At 48.1% G+C, this 19,083-nt stretch overlaps 1 long non-coding RNA gene across 1 annotated transcript in view; it reads left to right on the plus strand.

The window, feature by feature from the left end:
- Positions 1 to 18,666, plus strand: part of LOC138299358 (uncharacterized) — a 39,822-nt gene extending 21,156 nt beyond the window's left edge. The window contains exons 2-3 of the long non-coding RNA XR_011204745.1: positions 1,927 to 1,952; positions 18,291 to 18,666. This is a non-coding gene — a long non-coding RNA (uncharacterized lncRNA). The remainder of the gene's footprint in view (positions 1 to 1,926; positions 1,953 to 18,290) is intronic.
- The last annotated feature ends 417 nt before the right edge of the window (positions 18,667 to 19,083 follow it).

A 19,083-nucleotide genomic window follows, 5' to 3' on the forward strand; every position in this document is an offset into this window, starting at 1 on the left:
AAACATAAGTGTTGGCCTTCAATAATAGGTGCCTGGGCCCTGAACTGGAAACCACTGTCTCAAATTAAGCACCAGGAGGCTGGGTTCTGAGTGTGAAATTCTGTTTTAAGATGTGCGTCTTCAGCTCATTGCTACCCTGGAGCAGCGTTGAGGTCATCCTGGTGGATTCAGGGTTGTTTTTTGAAGCTGCTGGATACATAGATGGGGAAGGCCTATTGGCTTGAGGTTTTCCTTCTTTTTTGCACTTCTTCGTCTCCGATCTGATTGTATTCTGTCTGTGGTTGCGCCAATAGCCACCAGGCATTGGGAACTTGTCAGCCCGCTAGGCAGGAGTGCCAGTCATAATGGCTTGAAAAGGGGAAAAAGAAAAGGTTAGTAATAAATGAACAGGCTGTGATTGAGGTTTCTGTCAAGTCTGCAGGGAATCCTGTGCCTACAGCATCCATTTTAGGACATCCTCATTCCTCACTCCTCATCCCTACTTCTCATCCCTATTTCTCATCCATCATCCCTACTTCCCATCTCTATTTCCAGTCAATCATCCCTACTTCTCTTCCATCATCCCTACATCTCATCCCTGCTTCTCATCCCTACTTTTTATCCATCATCCCTATCTCTCCTCCGTCATCACTACTTCTCTTCTATCATCCCTACTTCTCATCTATCATCCCTATTTCGTATCTCTCTTCCCTGCTTCTCATCCCAATTCCTCATCCATCATCCCTACTTCTCACCCATCATTTTTACTTCTCATCCATCATCCCTACTTATCTTCCATCATTCCTACTTGTCATCCTGCATCCCTGCTTTTTATTCCTACTTCTCATCCATCACCCCTACGTCTCACCCATCATTTGTACTTCTCATCCATCATCCCTACTCCTCATCTATCATCCCTACTCTTCATCCATCATCCCTACTCCTCATTCCTCAGTCATATCAACACATTTTCAATGTTGTGAAATCCCCTTCATACTGATTGGTTGGCAACAGCCATTCAAAGTTCAAAGAGAGGGCTGCATTGTATTGGTCTAGGCACTAAAAAACAGCCTTCTTGTTGCACACGGAGTAGAGGAATTACAACTGTGTGTTTGTTTCCAGTGAATCCAAGGCTGTACAGCTTTTCATTTTATTTAAGTAAGAATGCTATGTTACACCATCCTCTGCAGAAAGCTCTGGTGGGTTGGGGAAGAGATGGGGCCCTCACTTGGGCCATAAATCTGCACTTGGATAAAGGGTTATACATTTCATCTCAAAACCTTTCTGGTTTCAGTTTCATTTGTAAAAAGAAGCTGGTTAAAATCAGCACTGGAGACAATCCAATGCATCGGAAACCTTTTATGGTTTCTATTTTTATTTTAAACAGATACATTGTTTTAGTCTGAGGGTTTTAGTTCTGGGAGCTTTTTTTTTTCTTTTTTTGAAGCTTGCAGATTTGAGGCACATTTTAAGCCCAGCTGAGCTCCAATTGCGTACGAAACTAGGAAGAGCAAGTACTGAACAGAGGTTCAAGGTAAATGCAGAGTCAATAAAAATAAAACATAGCATGCCTTTTGAAATGTTTCATTTACAAACCCTTAATATCAGCAGCAAGTACAGTGGGGCTAACATCTAATATTTGCTCAGAAATGACATGTATTCATTTTATTCTTAATTTATTTAAAGTAAACATTCAGGTCAGGGAGAATGTTAGCTAATTAGGCAAACTCTCACCTTCACGTTTCCCTTTTTCATTTTAGCACACCTAATCTGAATGGGGTTTTGATTTCTTCTTCCCTAATTGCCACATATTGGTTTGCTTTCTAAGTACAGCATTATGAGAGACTATTTGTAATGACGTATCAAATTATTAGTAGGCTTCAAATATAGAAAGTATAGTCATTTTATCAAATCTCATATCTCTGGATTTTTATATTTTCCCAACAGATTTCAACTCTTTGCACCAGCCAGTGGTATGTTTTTATCTGCCTGTCTATTGTTTTGTTGAAATCTGAGATTAACATCACTAAAAGATTTGCTTGACTTTTTTTTGCATTTTAATTTTTTTCACTTTATTTGTGGGATTGCAACAATGGTTCTGAGCAAGCAATATTTAAATTTGCTGGTGTTAAATGGTATCTGAGGTATATTATAAAAGTAATATATTGAAATATTGCTAGCAACACTTAACAATTTGGAGGTAACATATTTGAATGCTGTAATCAAAGTACTTCCAACATACATCTGTTTACATTATCCTAATAATACCGCGGACAAAATCAAATACCTCTCACTCAAAAGTCATCTAAATGATTATTCCCAGTGCTTATTGTCTCTCAGTGAAGCATGGTCAATGCACCCCAGTAGCGCACTGAAGAACCACCTGTTAAATTAGTCCGGTAAACACCACTCATCATCAGTGAACACTGATGCTGCAGTGCACCACATCCTAGTATTTCTATACTGTGACCCCCACACTGCCTTATCAATTCAACTTGCTCATGATGGATATCATCTATTACTGTTCTAGTTCTGGATCCGATGACAGCATTCTTGCTCCTTTTTTGACAAATTATAGAGCCCCTAGATTTAGACATAATGCTCTTAACAAACATTATCTGGTTTTCCCCTATAGGAGTGAGAACTACAATTGAAGATACAGTGCCTAATTTACAGGAATGTACAGCAGCTCTGGATGACAGTATAATTAATCTCAGGTGCATCCCGCCCAGACCCAAGACACACTACACTTCAATTCACTCAGCTCTGTTTAGGTAGTCCTTACAGCAGTCACCAAACATACTTCCAATAATTTTAGATATTGGTTTGATAATAAGCAGCAGCCCTCAACTATATCAACAAGCACCAATGTTCTAAACATAACTAAGAATGTTCTTTCTCTGACAGCACAACCTAGACAGATCTTTAAACTGCAGTAGGCACCCCAAGACATCTGAGTTCTGATTTAAGTTGATTGCAGTAGTCTCACAGGTATGATACAACAAGACCAAAATATAATTGGCCTGGTGCTTCTGCACAAGGATTTTCAGGGCTCAGGAATATTGGACCTGATACTTCCAGCCCAAAAATCACCTTGGGTTGAGCTGCAAGAACAGCCTGGCTCCATTCCTGGCAGCTGCCAAGAGCCGATTGTAAAAGTGGGTGTTAATCCCCACACAATGGGATTTTAGAGTTTCTCCCAGAAAAACTGGGCTAAACCATTTATTCACCTTTGCAAAATGACTAATTTGTAATAGCCGAGTTTATGTGCAAGGGTAAAACATTATTTCCAGTCAGACTTTATCCCCTCACATAAATTCACATACTAGGCAGTCAGGGCCATGGTTGGCTAATTGTTACCCAACCAAAAGCACTGTCTTCAAAACACCAACATACACCCTAGAACCATTCTTATCACCCAGAGTAAATGCTGCACACCGTCAAGCCCTCAATACTGCATCACAGTTATCTTACTAGACTGTGTTGCATATATGGAAAGCACCTTAGACCACCCAGAAAATTGACATTTGAACACCCAATCTGAAAATGGACATGCCATGCAGTTCACCTATTTGTACATATAAAACACAAGAGTAAGCCTCCCACAAATTATTTCTAAAATGAACCTTGAACAAACTCTCTACTAACTTTACACATGCAAACACAGGACATATTTACTAGGAATTTGGGTAGGGCAGCGCCACAAGATTTTCAGCTGCGCTGCCCTGTATGTACAAAATACAGTGCATTTCTGTCCTTTCCCCCGGCGCTGGTGCACAAATTGCTGCCTAGCGCCAATGCAGGCACCCTTGCACTGTGGTGCAAGGGTGTTTGCGTTGTTGGCAGGATTGTTTTTGTGCTGGAAGGGGCACCTTCCTGCACAAAAACATTCCAGAGAGGCTTTTTCCTCTTTCTATGTGTGCTGCAAATGCAGCACATAGAAAGAGGAAAACACAAGGGGAAATAAAGAGTGGCTGCCCTGAGAGACATACAGTTTTTACATATTTCCAGGTTTAAAGATTCTTGTAAATCTGGAAATGCATCAAAATCCATTTGTGTTGTGTGGGAAAACCCACAGCAACGCCCATGGTACGCTTCCCTGATGCAGTGTAAGTCAACTCAGCAATCTGCGCTGTTGTTTTATACCATATCTATGAGAACATGAAAAAACATGCAAAGTGGCTTTGTGTGCCCTTGAAGATATGAGTCTGCACTATGTGCTGCCCTCCGTAATAAAAAATGACACACCGGCCGTGCATGAGGCTTGTAAACATGCCCCCAATTTTCAGTAGACACAAATATTTTATGTAACTTCCATGCCATTCCAAAAAGGTTCCTAGAGAAGGCAATACTGTGCTATAAAAATATCAGTAGACATTACACAAATGCCCATAACATAATACATCAAAAGGTCATTGTCAAACCCCACACAGGTTTGTATTTTTACATTTACTGTCATATTTAAGCCTCAGCAGGTACCCCCCATTCTGCCAGGTTGTCGGTGGGTAGTACCTCTGCCACCATGGTAGATGATTGTCAGCCATTTTTAGACATCCCCATCTCCCGGACAGGAACCTTGCCTGCCTGATGGGGACCGCTCTGCTATAAAAGGCTTCTACATTACAGCAGCTCCCTTCACAGCAGCAGAGGTTGATGATCAGGCCCCATATTTAAAGTGCCACCTTGTCAAAATATTTTTGATCCAAGAAAACATACCCCCCAAGCCCCAAACCGCAAACAGTCTGGCGGAAAAAAATGGCATTACAAGCATGGTGGTGACCGCCATACTAAACCGCCACTTCTCCACTCCGACCGCCAGGGTGGTAACGACCGCTGGGCTGGAGACTTCGGTCCAGACCAGCAGCTGTCACTACAACGCCGGCGGTATCATGACTTCGTGGGGTTCTGTACCGCCACAAAATCCATAGCGGTAGGCACTATCAGTGCCAGGGAACTCCTTCCCTGGCACTGATAGGGGTCTCCCCCCACCTTTGAGTCCTTCCCCCACACCCCCGACCCCCCTACCACCCCCAAAGGTGGCAGGAGTCCCCTCCCCACCCCCCAACATCGACACCCCCCCTACACGCACACATACACTACAACTACACATACCCACACACATACAGACATTCCAACAAACACACATACACACATTTTCAAAACACACAACACCCGCATGCATACACGCACTCACACACCCCCTCTACACACTCACATGCACACCCCCATGCACGCACACAACACAAAACACCCCCTCCCATAACGGACGATCACCTTACCTGGTCCGGTGATCCTCCGGATGGGAACAGGATCCATGGGGGCTGCTCCGCCGCCAGCTCCCCGTCACCAGAACACCGCCACACCGAATCATGGGACGTGATTCGGTGGGCGGTGTTCTGATGACGTGGCGGTGGAGGTGGAGCAACCTCCACTTCCCCGCCGACCACCACTATGGCTGCTGGCGGCTCTCCATCCGAAAAAGGGACGAGGGCTGCCAGCAGTCATAATACGCTGTGCAGAAAACAGCTTGCACTGGCAGTCTTCAGCACAGTGGGACCTCGGCGGTCTTGCAAAAAGACCGCAGAGGTTAAGTAATTACTTTCAGGAGAGTTAGGTACTAGTGAAGTGGGCAGATTCACTAAGGCCAAGAGACAAGGCTGACTGCAATCTGAACCAGCAAGAGATGTAGGGTAGTCATATTGAACTTCATTCCATGAAGTAATATTTTCTCCGCACTATAATGGATGAATAGGAATGCAAGCACTTCAATAGCGTGGGATTCTCCAATATACTTGTTTTTCCAAGACACGTGTAGCTACGTTTTTCATTTCAGATACTATTTTGTGATTCACAAAGCATGAAATAAATTTATGAGGGGATTTACTGAGACATAATATTACATCACCTGCAAAAGTGTTTGTGACCCATGGACATCATTTAGAAGTCCGCAGGAGTCCAAACTGCGACCCCTGGCTTTGCCCTTTGCAGCCTCTGGTACTCTCTTTGCAACCCCTAGCCGCAGAGTTGCCAAACTCAGTGCCAAGAACAAAGGAATGTCTCCATCTTTCTATTTGGACCATTTCCTATCACACTGACAGTGATTCATTGTGTTATTCACTATTAGTGTAATGGAAACAGAGGAGCTGGAATGGGACCTTCACTGGCAGTTGAGATAATTAAAAATGTTTTTAAAGGTATGCTGTGTGTATGCTTGCTGGTAGGAGGGTGGGACATGGAGTGTTTAAGTGTAAGCGTCTATCTGTATGTCAGCATGTGTGTGGGATTGAAAGTGACAGAGACAAGTAGTGAGTGAGAATAAATGAGACTGAATGTCAGTAAGTGAGTATGAGTGGGTCAGAGTGAATTAGAATGAGGGGAAGGGAATCAGAGTAAGGGTGACTGCAAGTCAGTGTGAGTAAGTACAAGTGAATCAGAGTAACAATGAGTGAGTGTGAATGAGTGACAACGAGTGGTGTTATGCTTTTGAGTCGACCATTGGCCCTAGCATACCAAAGATAATTCTTGGCTTTTTGAGGCACCCGTGGCTAAATACTGGTGCGGCGGGGGCATGCTGTAGCTAATTCTTAAGATAACTGGGAACTGTGACAAAATACTATCACTGACATACTAAGGGTAACGCCTCACATTCGGGACCTCCTTGACAAAAGGATGGCACTGGCATACTGCAGGTAATTTTTGGTTTGCTACCACCTGCATAATGGAGGTAATTCTTGGCATAATGGGCACCCATGGTAAAATACTAGGACTGGCTCATTGGAGGTAATTATTGGCATAAAGGAGGACAGCAGTTGTATAGAGGAGAGGAACAACCAGGACAAAGAGCAAAAGCTGTCCTTAACATGCTAGGGGTAAAGTTTGGTATAAGGGCCACCTATAGCTTATGGCTAGTGATCAGGCATTTACCAGGTAATGCTTTAAGTGAGGTTGACAAACCTTTTGAACCAGCTGGAGGTGGGAGATAAGGACAACAACTCTACAAAACATTTCATTTACAATATGACCAATGTGGCCACACAAGGAAAGCAAAGTCCAGAATAAATGCATAGGGTTTTATTACAAACTAATACACAGGTTCATTTAAACAATTCTCTGGAATAATCTATATAGATACAGGATCACCATAGGGTGTCCAAGGAGTTGGAAGAAACGTAGCTTACTCAACATTAAGCATACTAAACTTTGAATGCAAGCAACACAAAATAACAATTAGAGGATCTGGTGGTCACTAAAAACATGTTGACCAGCTCTCTTCAACATGGAAACAATTTAAATGCATCAAAGTTAATTAACAACCAAAAGGGAAAATCCCTATAGGGACAAGTCACTAACTGACATGTGCTGGGCTTGCAGATTTGAGGACAAAAAGTAAAAAGGGAAAATAAGAAAAAAAGAATTTGGAAAAATTACATCTGGGCCAAATGGAGACTAACAGAGGTTGATAAAAAAGTAAGTAAAAATAGAAAGCTTCAGCATTTCAAAGCTCGGTCAAGAGTCTTCTCAAGTGTCAGGAAAAATCTAAGTCTTCTCTAACAGCACCGTACGTAGGGGAGGAACAAAAACATTGAGGTCTATACATCTTACAGTCCATAGAAGTCCAAACAGAAGTCACCAGCAAAGTGACATGGGTCAAAGAACTCTAATCAACATCAAAGGGAAAAGTGACCAGAGTGTCCATGGGGAAGGACAAGTGCTTGAGCCAAGTGAAAGAAAGAGTACTCAGGCAAAGTCAATCATGGGACTGCCAGGAGTGTCCAGGCGGGAAGTAAATCGAATAGTGCTCCCAAGTCCACTAGAGAACGGTTAACTCAATTCCACAAGAAGTTCTGATTCGTTGAAGAGTTCATAGGTTGGGGATTGAAAGATTCCATTATCCAATCAATGTTCGTCACATGTTGCCCGTTTGCAACATTCAGAAAGATTCCAATTACCAACATGGGAAAGGCAACATCTCCCTCACCTGTATGAGTTTGAAACAATTGTATATCTATATGTCCATAGTTTCTCCATTTTCTGGATTCAAGGTTACTTTCTCAGGCTCTCTATGAGTAAAACAATAGGACATCTATAGGACATCTATTTCCAGGCTAACAATTATTTGGGAGTGAAGTCTGAAAGAAATGATGTTAGCAAAAGAAAAACAGCTTTCTCATGTTTTCTGCAAAGTCAGATGCCTAGCACATCACTATGGCTAACCTAAGCAAATGGAGTTAAATGGCATTTTTGTTCAATGAAATTAACACATATAACATCAAAATGTATAACTTGTCATCAGTACATCTTAAGCAGGGTTCATGTTGCAGTAGATTTGGAAGGAAAAAATAACCTGTAAAAATATCACAACAGGTGTAAAATGGAACTACGTTTAGTCATTCATTAGTATATGGCATTCAATACTAAGTTAAAAAAAAAATTGGACTCCGTGAGTCCTTTGTTTCATTTATTAGAACATTCTACCCTCTAGTGGCAGAATGTTCTAATAGTCTTATAGCCCTCTGTAGCTGTTCTATAACGGCAATCAAGACCTAATCCCTTGTCAAAGGCTGTGGCCTATAACACTGGAACAGGCCTTTAATGGCATGCAATAAAGCTATAATAGGGACCAACATCAGACAAGAACTATCATACCTACTTACTTTGTCCATTTCCATGCCTTTCAGAAATATTAAAGAGTATACTTAATAAAGAGGTGTGTCTTTGCTCTCTCACCAGTATATAATTTAGTATGTGAACAAATTGGCAGAAACTTAGATTTGCATTGAATCCAGAAAAGACTCATGAGTCCCACTATGCCCTCATTATGAGAGGCTGGGGGGAAGGTGCAAATATAACAGGATTTCACCAATAATGGGAAATAACATGCAGATTTTGATGGATTTTGCTCCACAATTCATATATTCTGGTAATTACAGGGCATACATCCTCTGTGAAATTCGGGAATGTTTGCTGCCTAAATCCAAAAGTGTGTCCAAGCTTTAAACCACGCAGTAATTATCAGGGGTGAAAAAGTATGCATAATATATCTGTCCTATCACTTCAGTAAGTGGGTTCCGGACTACTGGATGCCCTACTGGTTTTTACAGTAAATTCAAAGTACACTTCGAAACAAAGGGGGTCATTACAACATTGGCGGTAAAAGGCGCTTACCGCCGTGCAGAAGACCGCCAATACACCGCCGCGGCCGCGGAATTCCGCCACAGCTATTATGACCCACAGCACGGAATCCGCCGAAATTCAGACACCCACACAACTCTGCCACAACAAAGGCCAGTGATAAACTTGCGAAAACAATTCCTCCACCGTCACGCCAACAGAAACACGCCCATGCTATCACGACCCACGAATCCACGCGGCGGTCTTTCAACCGCAGTATTCCATTGGCGGTACACACCGCCGCGCTCAAAATACACACACATCTCCAAAACACCACCACATTGGACAATTCCAAATACACACACCTGATACACATACAAACACCACTCCCACACACCCAACACAATATAAAACACACACCCACATCACCCACAAACCCCTATGACCAAAAAATCTGAAAGAAGCCCAGAGAGAGACTACAGCAATAGACAACCCCACCACACAGAGGCACACAACACCATCATCCATACAACGTCCACGCTCAAAACACCCCACACCACCACACATCACCACAGTCATCAACACATACACCACCCCACACATCACCTACACCACCCCATGTCACGCCAAAGACACCCCAGGTTTTCCGAGGAGGAGCTCAGGGTCATGGTGGAGGAAATCCTACCGGTAGAGCCACAGCTATTTGGAGCACAGGTGCAGCACACCTCCATAGCCAGGAAGATGGAGCTATGGCGAAGAATCGTCGACAGGGTCAACGCTGTGGGACAGCATCCAAGAAATCGGGAGGACATCCGGAAGAGGTGGAACGACCTACGGGGGAAGGTGCGTTCAGTGGTCTCCAGGCACAACATCGCGATTCAGCAGACTGGCGGCAGACCCCCACCTCCTCTCCCACAACTAACAACATGGGAGGAGCAGGTCTTGACCATCATGCATCCTGAGGGCCTCGGAGGAGTCGGTGGAGGAATGGACACTGGTAAGTCAAATCTTAACTATCATATCCCCCACCCTACCTGCATGCTATCACACACCCCCACCCTCACCCCCTCCCCTATCACTCCAACTCCTCACTAATGTACTCATAACACAAACCACCCATCCCAACAACAAGCCCTGCATGACACAAATAAGCATGGACACCCAGCACTAAAGCATGCTCACTGCACATACCCATAACAACCCCCCAACCATCATCATACAAGCCCCCACACAGGAATGCTTGCACTGGGGTACACGCACACCCACCCATTGCACACCATGACACACACACATGCAATAATCATGCTTTTATACCCCTGTAGGACCACTACATAATGTCACCACACAGGAGGGTCCAGACACCTCCACTCCACCCACAGAAGAGGCCCACAGTGACGACAGCAGCTCTTGCCAACTGGATCCAGATGACAAGCTCGGACCATCGTGGGACTCGGGACAGTCGGTTCCCCTTGCACAGGCACAGCCCAACACTGACCTTCCACCCTCTGGTAACACCAGCACAGCACTCACCCAGCGGGCCCATACCTCCGTACCCAGGACACGTCAATCAGCTGTGTGTCCACCACTACAGGGAACCCAGGGTAACCCACCACCCCAACAACAACAGGGACCTGGTGGCAGTGGTAGTGGGCACACGGTCCAGGGGACGGAGGCACAGGAACACAGGGGAACTGGGAGGGCTGCTGTGCGACAGGGGGCGGACAGGCCAAGGGAACCCACCCTCCACGAGGCCCTCTCCTCCATCATGGGAGCATACCACCACTCCCAGGAGATGATGGCTACGGTCCTGGCCAAGTTTCAGGAGACCCAGCGCCTGCAGGATGAACAGTATTTGGGGTTCAGGGAGGAGCTCAGAACCATCAGCTCCGCCCTGGGCACCATCGTTGGGGTGCTGAAGGACATACAAAAGACCATGAGGGACACCGTGGCACTCCAAGGGGCCCCTGACACTAGCATGGACGATGAACTGCCCACCAACTCCGCCGGCGCTAGTGGACAGGACGCCCCGCCACAGGACCACCACACCAGCACCCCACCCCCTGCAGACGGAGAACCACCCCGCAAGGGGTCCCTGAGATCCAGGAACAGGACAGAGCAAGATGGCAAGACCCCGCCGGGAAATGAGACCACCCTGATTGTCCTCCCACTGTCCCACTTTGTTACCCTGTCCAGATTGCAAATGCCCCAGCTCCACTTCCTATGCCCATATGGGCAGTGCACCTGTGAGACTAATAGACTGTACTCTGCCATGGACATTCCTCCACCATCACCCATCACCATTTTGCCACCCCCTCCAATAATTAGCACTTCAATAAACACCCTTGAATCACAAAACAATCTGGGGTCAGTCTGTGATTTTGAAAATGTGTATTAGCAATGACAGTGACAAAATGTGTTTTCAAATGTAATGCCAACATACCTATGTCACACATCACAAGCCCATGAAGGATGCAAGCAGATGACACACGTTGGTAACCACACCTGTGAAACCGTAATGGAAATGTACAACTCAGTTACCATATACTGCTTGAAATCGACAGACGGGATAGAGGTAGAAGTGTGAAAGTGAATGTGAGAGTAAAAAAATTGTTCTCACCTGTGTGTCACTGGAAATATTGCTGTATGACTGACTCCCTGTTGTCTATGTCTTCTTCCTCAGCTTCCTCCTCATCACTGTCCACAGGCTGCACAGGCTTCACAGCTGCCACTACACCGTCATCTGGACTATCCTCCTGCAGAAAAGGCACCTGGCGTCACAAAACAAGATTGTGAAACATCGAGCAGGCGATGATGATCTGGCACACCTTCCTTGGTGAGTAGAATAGGGAACCACCTGTCATATGCAGGCACCTGAACCTGGCCTTCAGGAGGCCGAAAGTGCGTTCGATCACCCTCCTAGTCCGCCCATGGGCCTCATTGTAGCGTTCCTCTGCCCTGGTCCTGGGATTCCTCACTGGGGTCAATAGCCAGGGCAGGTTGGGGTAACCAGAGTCCCCTAATAGCCACACCCGGTGCCTCTGGAGTTGACCCATCACATACGGGATGCTGCTATTCCGCAGGATGTAGGCGTCATGCACAGAGCCAGGGAACATAGCATTCACCTGGGAGATGTACTGGTCTGCCAAACATACCATCTGTACATTCATTGAATGATAACTCTTCCGGTTCCTGTGCACCTGTTCACTCCTGCGTGGGGGGACCAGAGCTACATGGGTGCCATCAATAGCACCTATGATGTTGGGGATATGTCCCAGGGCATAGAAGTCACCTTTCACTGTAGCCAAATCCTCCATCTGAGGGAAAACGATGTAGCTCCTTACGTGTTTCAGCAGGGCAGACAACACTCTGGACAACACGTTGGAAAACATAGGCTGGGACATCCCTGATGCCATGGCCACTGTTGTTTGAAATGATCCACTTGCAAGGAAATGGAGCACTGATAGCACCTGCACTTCAGGGGGTATTCCTGTGGGATGGCGGATTGGTGAGATCAGGTCTGGCTCCAACTGGGTACACAGTTCCTGGATTGTGGCACGGTCTAACCTGTAGGTGATGATCAAATGTCGCTCCTCCATTGTTAACAGGTCCACCAGAGGATTCCGCCATCTCCTCAAATGTCCCAGCTGACGGTGCCTAAGAAGGACAACAGCGACCACAGAGTCAACAAATTCCCAGGTATGTACCCACAGCTACACAGAACACGACACCAAATACAAAACTCTACCTGTATGTGTGATGAGTGTAGGCCTAGGTATGTGTGACGCAGTAGTAAATGAAGCCATGTGGGCCCCTGAAATGGCGGCTGCCTGACCTCTAAAGTGGAACAATGGGATGTGAGGTATCTGCGCTGGCGTTGTACACCGTCGCGGCAGGCGGTCGTAGACCGTGGCGCAATGCTGCATTGGTTAACATTGGATCCTATGGGTCATAGGAGCCAATGATGAAGTGCGCCGGCGGTGATGATACGCACTGCCGCGGACGTCACCGCCGCGGACGTGACCGCCATTTTCTATCTGTTCAATCACTCGATACCTGATCTTCGACAGGAGAGGACCTACACTGCAAGTGCTGCTGTGACCTCGGTCTGGAAGAGACAATGGCTGCTGCGTCTGGGGAAAGGACCCCTGCCTTCACTGCTCAGGAGTTGGGAAAGCTAGTCGACGGGATCCTCCCCCAGTACACGCTACTCTACGGTCCTCCATACCAACAGGTAAGTACACAGGGAGCACGTTGTATGGGCTATGCTGGGTGGAGAGGGCTGGATGTCAGTAGCAAGGGGGCAGAGTTCAGCGACCATGAAGGACTGTGAATGCATGTGCCACATGGCAAGGGTAGGGATGGGGGCCACTCACTTCGACGGTGCAGTTGTTAATGACTTCTCTTCTTCCCCTGTACATGTCATGTAGGTCAGCGCCCACCAGAAGAAGGACATTTGGCGTGCCATCGCCAAAGACGTCCGGACCCTGGGGGTCCACCAGAGACGGGGCACCCACTGCCGTAAAAGATGGGAGGACATTCGCCGCTGGAGCAAAAAGACGTCGGAGGCTCAGCTGGGGATGGCCTCCCAACGTGGGAGGGGTGCCCATTGCACCATGACCCCCCTGATGTTCCGGATCCTGGCGGTGGCCTACCCTGAGTTGGATGGGCGCTTGAGGGCATCACAGCAGACACAAGGGGGTGAGTACACTCTCATTCTGCGGACTTTGCGCGCAGTGGAGGGGTCTGGGTGGGGGGAGGAGGGCTTTGGGTTTCACTAGGCCAGGGCAAGTTACGTAGGCTAGGCCCCTCCGGAATGCAGGCCATGTGGCACTCCACCCTACCGCTGTAGAGTGCCAAGTACAGGTATACATGCCCCTGTGTCATCTACGTGTGCAGATGTCCACCATAGCCATGTAGGCCAGATCCCAGAAATTGCATCTGTAGAGGCCAAGAGCACGGCGTAGTGCAGGGGGCTGCTGTGTCTGTATTGTCCGCCAACGGTAGCGGTAAGCCATGCACTCAACCTGTCTTTCTTCTGTCCCCTCCCCCCCCCCTTTTGTGCTCTCCCTGTTCTTTTGTGCATCAGCATCATCAGGCAGAGGTACAGTGGCTCTGGAGCACGAGGGAGCTGCATCCCACATGGCCATGGAGGGCCACACCACAGACTCTGAATACACCAGTGGGACTGAGGGCGAGGGGAGCTTCACGTCGGCCACTGGATCACCAAACAGCGACACGGACTCGTCCGCCGATGGGAGCTCCCTTGTGGTGGCGGCACCATCTGTGCCCCCCACTTCTACAGGTACAGCCGCCAACCCTCCTACCAGCACCGCCCTCCCAGCAGCCCCTCAGCCTTCGCTCCGTGCCCGCTCACCCAGGAGGGTGGGCATCACCTTCACCCCAGGCACCTCAGGCCCTTGCCTAGTCACCCCTGCTGCCCTCAGTGAGGAGGCCATTGACCTCCTCAGGTCACTCACTGTTGGGCAGTCTACCATTGTGAATGCCATCCAGGGTGTAGAAAGGGAGTTGCAACACGGTAATGCATTCCTGGAGGGCATTCATTCTGGTCAGGCTGCCCTTCATCGAACCCTGCAATCTCTGGCCTCAGCACTGATGGCAGCCATTGTCCCTGTGTCTAGCCTCCCCCCTCTAACTTCCTCCACCCAGACCCAATCCCCTGTACCCTAGCCTATCCCAAGCACACCATCAGACAAGCATGCACACACCCCAACACACAAAAGTAGCTCAGGCAAACATAAGCACCACACAACCCACAGGCACTCACACAAGCATCACCCACATACAGACACAGCAACATCCACTGCCTCCACTGTATCCCCCTCCCCGTCGTCTCCCTCCTCCCTCCCAGTCTCATCTACACTCTCACCTGCATGCACTACATCTACAGGCACTAGGACTCGCACCAGAACACCCAGCACCACACCCCGCTCACCTGCACTCACCACCCCCACTACCATTTACAAGTCCCCTGTGTCCACTCACAGTGTGTCTGTGACGCCCCCTCCCAAAGTACACAAACGCGGGCACCCACACACCCAACATCCACCCACCTCACGACAGCCTCCAGTACCTGCACCTGCCCCCAAATCACCTAAAGTTACACCTCCTACAACCACCTCCTCTTCCTCCACTCCCAGACCCCCTCCAGCTACCCATCCCAGTGTTCGTCAGAAACTCTTCCTCAGCGACGTTGACCTCTTTCCCACCACCCCCACCCCTCCAATTCATAGCTCCCGTAGTAGCACCTCAGCCAAAAAAAGTCCGGTACCAGTGGTGCGTGTTAAAGGTGTGTGGAGTGCACCGGCCACCAGGGCAGCCAGTGTGACACGGAGCCAAAGCACTGCCAGTCCACCCCCTGTAAAGCACCTTAAGTTGGAAAGTGGCCGACGGGAGAGGGTGAAGACTCCTGCCGGCAAAACAGCTCACAAGGGTCCCGGGGGGAGTGCCGAGTCAGCTGTGACTCCTCCCAAGGTGGTGAAGGGGCAGAAGAAGTCTCCAAAGTCTGAGAAGGGCAGCACGGCGGAGAAGGCCGCCATCGTCCCCGCCGGCCGGGACGCCACCGCCAGCAGTATCGTCACTGGTCCGGAGACCACTGCCAGAGTCAGTGCCCTGGAGGGCACCAGTATCGTCACTGGTCAGGAGACGACCGCCAGAGTCAGTGCCCTGGAGGGCACCAGTATCATCACTGGTCCGGAGACCACCGCCAGAGTCAGTGCCCTGGAGGGCACCAGTATCGTCACTGGTCAGGAGACCACCGCCAGAGTCAGTGCCCTGGAGGGCACCAGTATCGTCACTGGTCTGGAGACCACCGCCAGAGTCAGTGCCCTGGAGGGCACCAGTATCGTCACTGGTCAGGGGACCACCGCCAATGTCAGTGCCCTGGAGGGCACCAGTATCGTCACTGGTCAGGAGACCACCGCCAGCGTCAGTGCCCTGGAGGGCCCCGGCAACCACAGCCCCGCTGGGCACTGAGGGACCGTAATGCCACACACCGCTGCACAGGTCAGAGACAGCAAAGGCAAGCACCGCTGAACAGGGCAAAGACCGCTATGGTGAAGACCGCTGAACAGGGCAAAGACCGCCATGGCAAAGCACCCCTGAACAGGGCAAAGACCGCCATGGTGAAGACCGCTGAACAGGGCAAAGACCACCATGGTGAAGACCGCTGAACATGGCAAAGCACCGCTGAACAGGCCAAAGACCGACATGGCAAAGCACCGCTGAACAGGGCAAAGCACTGCTGAACAGGCCAAAGACCGACATGGCAAAGTACCGCTGAACAGGGCAAAGACCGCCATGGCGAAGACTGCTGAACAGGGCAAAGCACCGCTGAACAGGGCAAAGACCGCCATGGTGAAGACCGCTGAACAGGGAAAAGACCGCCATGGCAAAGCTCCGCTGAACAGGGCAAACACCGCCATCGTGAAGACCGCTGAACAGGGCAAAGCACTGCCAAATCAAGCATCGTTAGCCCATGTGCAGCTGGGATAGTGACGGAACTGGGACCGTCACGGGGAGCGTGATGCATTCTGGGCACCAGTCCCCCTCCAGAACCAGTGGAGACCTGCATCCACTTAAGAGACTGTGGCTTTGCACTCCCCAGGATGTAACAGTGGGCAAACCACCCACTGTAGAGACGACTGTGGCTTTGCACTCCCCAGGATGTAACAGTGGGCAACCCACCCATTGTAGAGACTTGAGAGACTGTGGCTTTGCACTCCCCAGCATGTAACAGTGGGCAAGCCACCCACTGTAGAGACTTGAGAGGCTGTGGCTTTGCACTCCCCAGGATGTAACAGTGGGCAAACCACCCACTGTAGAGACTTGAGAGACTGTGGCTTTGCACTCCCCAGGATACATCAATGGGCATGGAGCCGCGTCGTGGATCTGGCGTGGTGCTGTAATCCGGCTGAGGTGCCCCCCCTTCCTTTCCCCCTGAGGTGCCTGTTGTATTTCTATCTGATGCCCCTGCAGTGTTCTCTCCGTTTGTGGACAGGTATCTAGGTTGGGCCTCGCCCATGCATTTTGGGCCCAGTGGTCCACGGACATTGAAATGTGCATACCTGCACTACTAATCGTGATGTATATATTTGGAAAGTGTATATCTATCTGTAGATATTTGGTTACTGTATTTTGATACATTACAATGTTTGAACTGATTTTGTTTTGTCTTTGCAATCTTCCGGGGGGGTTGTGGGTTTTACTGTGCTGTTTGGAAATGCATTGGTGTGTGTTGTAGTGAGTGGGGGTGGGGGTGTTGCGTGTGTGTCCCCCTGACTTTTGCTTCCCCCCTCCCCTATGTCGTAGGTGCAGTACTCACCGTTGTCTTCAGCGCCTAAGTTGCTGATGTTCGTAGAAGAGCAGGAAGACAAGCGCTGGGAGTATTTGTAGTTCGGGCTCCATGGTGGCCTCCATCCTCGTGGAGTGTGTTAAGGTGAGCGTTTTCCCATTGCAAAAGCTGTTTCCGCTGTGTTTTTATCCACGGTGAATCCGCCCCGGAAAAGGTGGCGGATTGGTGGGTTGTGATAATGTGGGCGGTACATTGTCTTCCGCCTGTCTGTTGGCGGTGACCGCCGCGCTGCTTGTCTGTACCGCCGTGGCGGTCGGAGTGTTAAAGTGGCTGTCTTTGTAGCGGTTTCCGCCACGGTCATAATTCCCTTTTTTTTTCCGCCGGCCTGTTTGCGGTATTACCGTAGCTTTAACACCGTCCGCCAGGGTTGTAATGACCCCCAAAGGCTTTAGTCTCTAGGGGTGCACACAAGTACTGCTGATTCAAACCATTGTAAGAAATGCAGCCCGCAGATGGCTTTGCAGATTAGCCGACTGTTAAAATACTTATGCTCCCAGCAAGTCGTATTTTTTTAAAAAAACAATATGTGTGGCAAGTAAGGAAGATGAGATCAGAACACCTTCAGATGCATTTAGTTACATGATAGAGGCAACCGGAAGGTGAGAGATTTCCCCTAATTGGTTAACGTTCTCCATGATGCCAATGTTTACTTTACATGCAAGTACACTTTGAACAAACCATATAAACTACCCTGCTGTGCATGCTACTGACATTATGGTTTGTAAACTAAACCAGATAATAATGAATGACAGACAACTAATTTTAAAAGGCATCCCAGCCTTTATTTTGTATTGAATCTGTATTTACCTTCAACTTTTCCTCTGTTCAGGCATTGCTCTTCCTGGTATCCTAAACAACTGAAGATCAACCGGGCCTGAAATCTGCACAATGCAAGGAAAGGAAAAAACACTCTGGAGCTAAAGGCAGATTCATACTGAAACATTTTCTTTTTTACCTATGAAACTGAAGCAACAACAGGATTCAGATGCTTTGTATTGCACAGCCTTCACTGTTGATTTTAAGCCTTTTTTTGTTACATATGAAACTTAAACATGAAAAAGATTTGGAATGAACTGTATAACCCTTTCTCCAGGTGCTGATTTATTGCCCATGTGAAGCCCCTTCTCTTCCCCAAAACATCAGAGTGTTTTGCAAAGGCCTGTTTAAACAGAAAAGCACTTACTTAAATAAAATGAAATGCTGTACACCTTTTATTTCACACAGTTGTATTTCCTCCCCTCCATTCAAATCCAGCATATACAATGAGAAGGCTGTTTTTATTGACTAGACCAATAGAATGCAGGCCTCTTTCTTAATTCTGATTAGCTTTTCCCAACCAATTAGTGTGAAGGGGTGTTTCACAACACTGAAAATGTGTTGGTATGGCCGAGGGATGAGGAATTAGAAGTAGGGATGATGGATGATGAGTAGGGATGATGGATGAGGAGTAGGAATGAGGAGTAGGGATGATGGATGAGGAGAAGGGATGAAGAATGGGGACTAGGGATGATGGATAAGCAGTAGGTATGATGGATGAGGGGTAGGGATGATGGATAGGAGTATGGATGAAGTATGAGAAGTATGGATGATGGAAGATAGATGAGAAGTAAACATGATGGATG

The sequence above is a fragment of the Pleurodeles waltl genome, chromosome 6, assembly GCF_031143425.1.
Source record: "Pleurodeles waltl isolate 20211129_DDA chromosome 6, aPleWal1.hap1.20221129, whole genome shotgun sequence".
NCBI lineage: Eukaryota > Metazoa > Chordata > Amphibia > Caudata > Salamandridae > Pleurodeles > Pleurodeles waltl.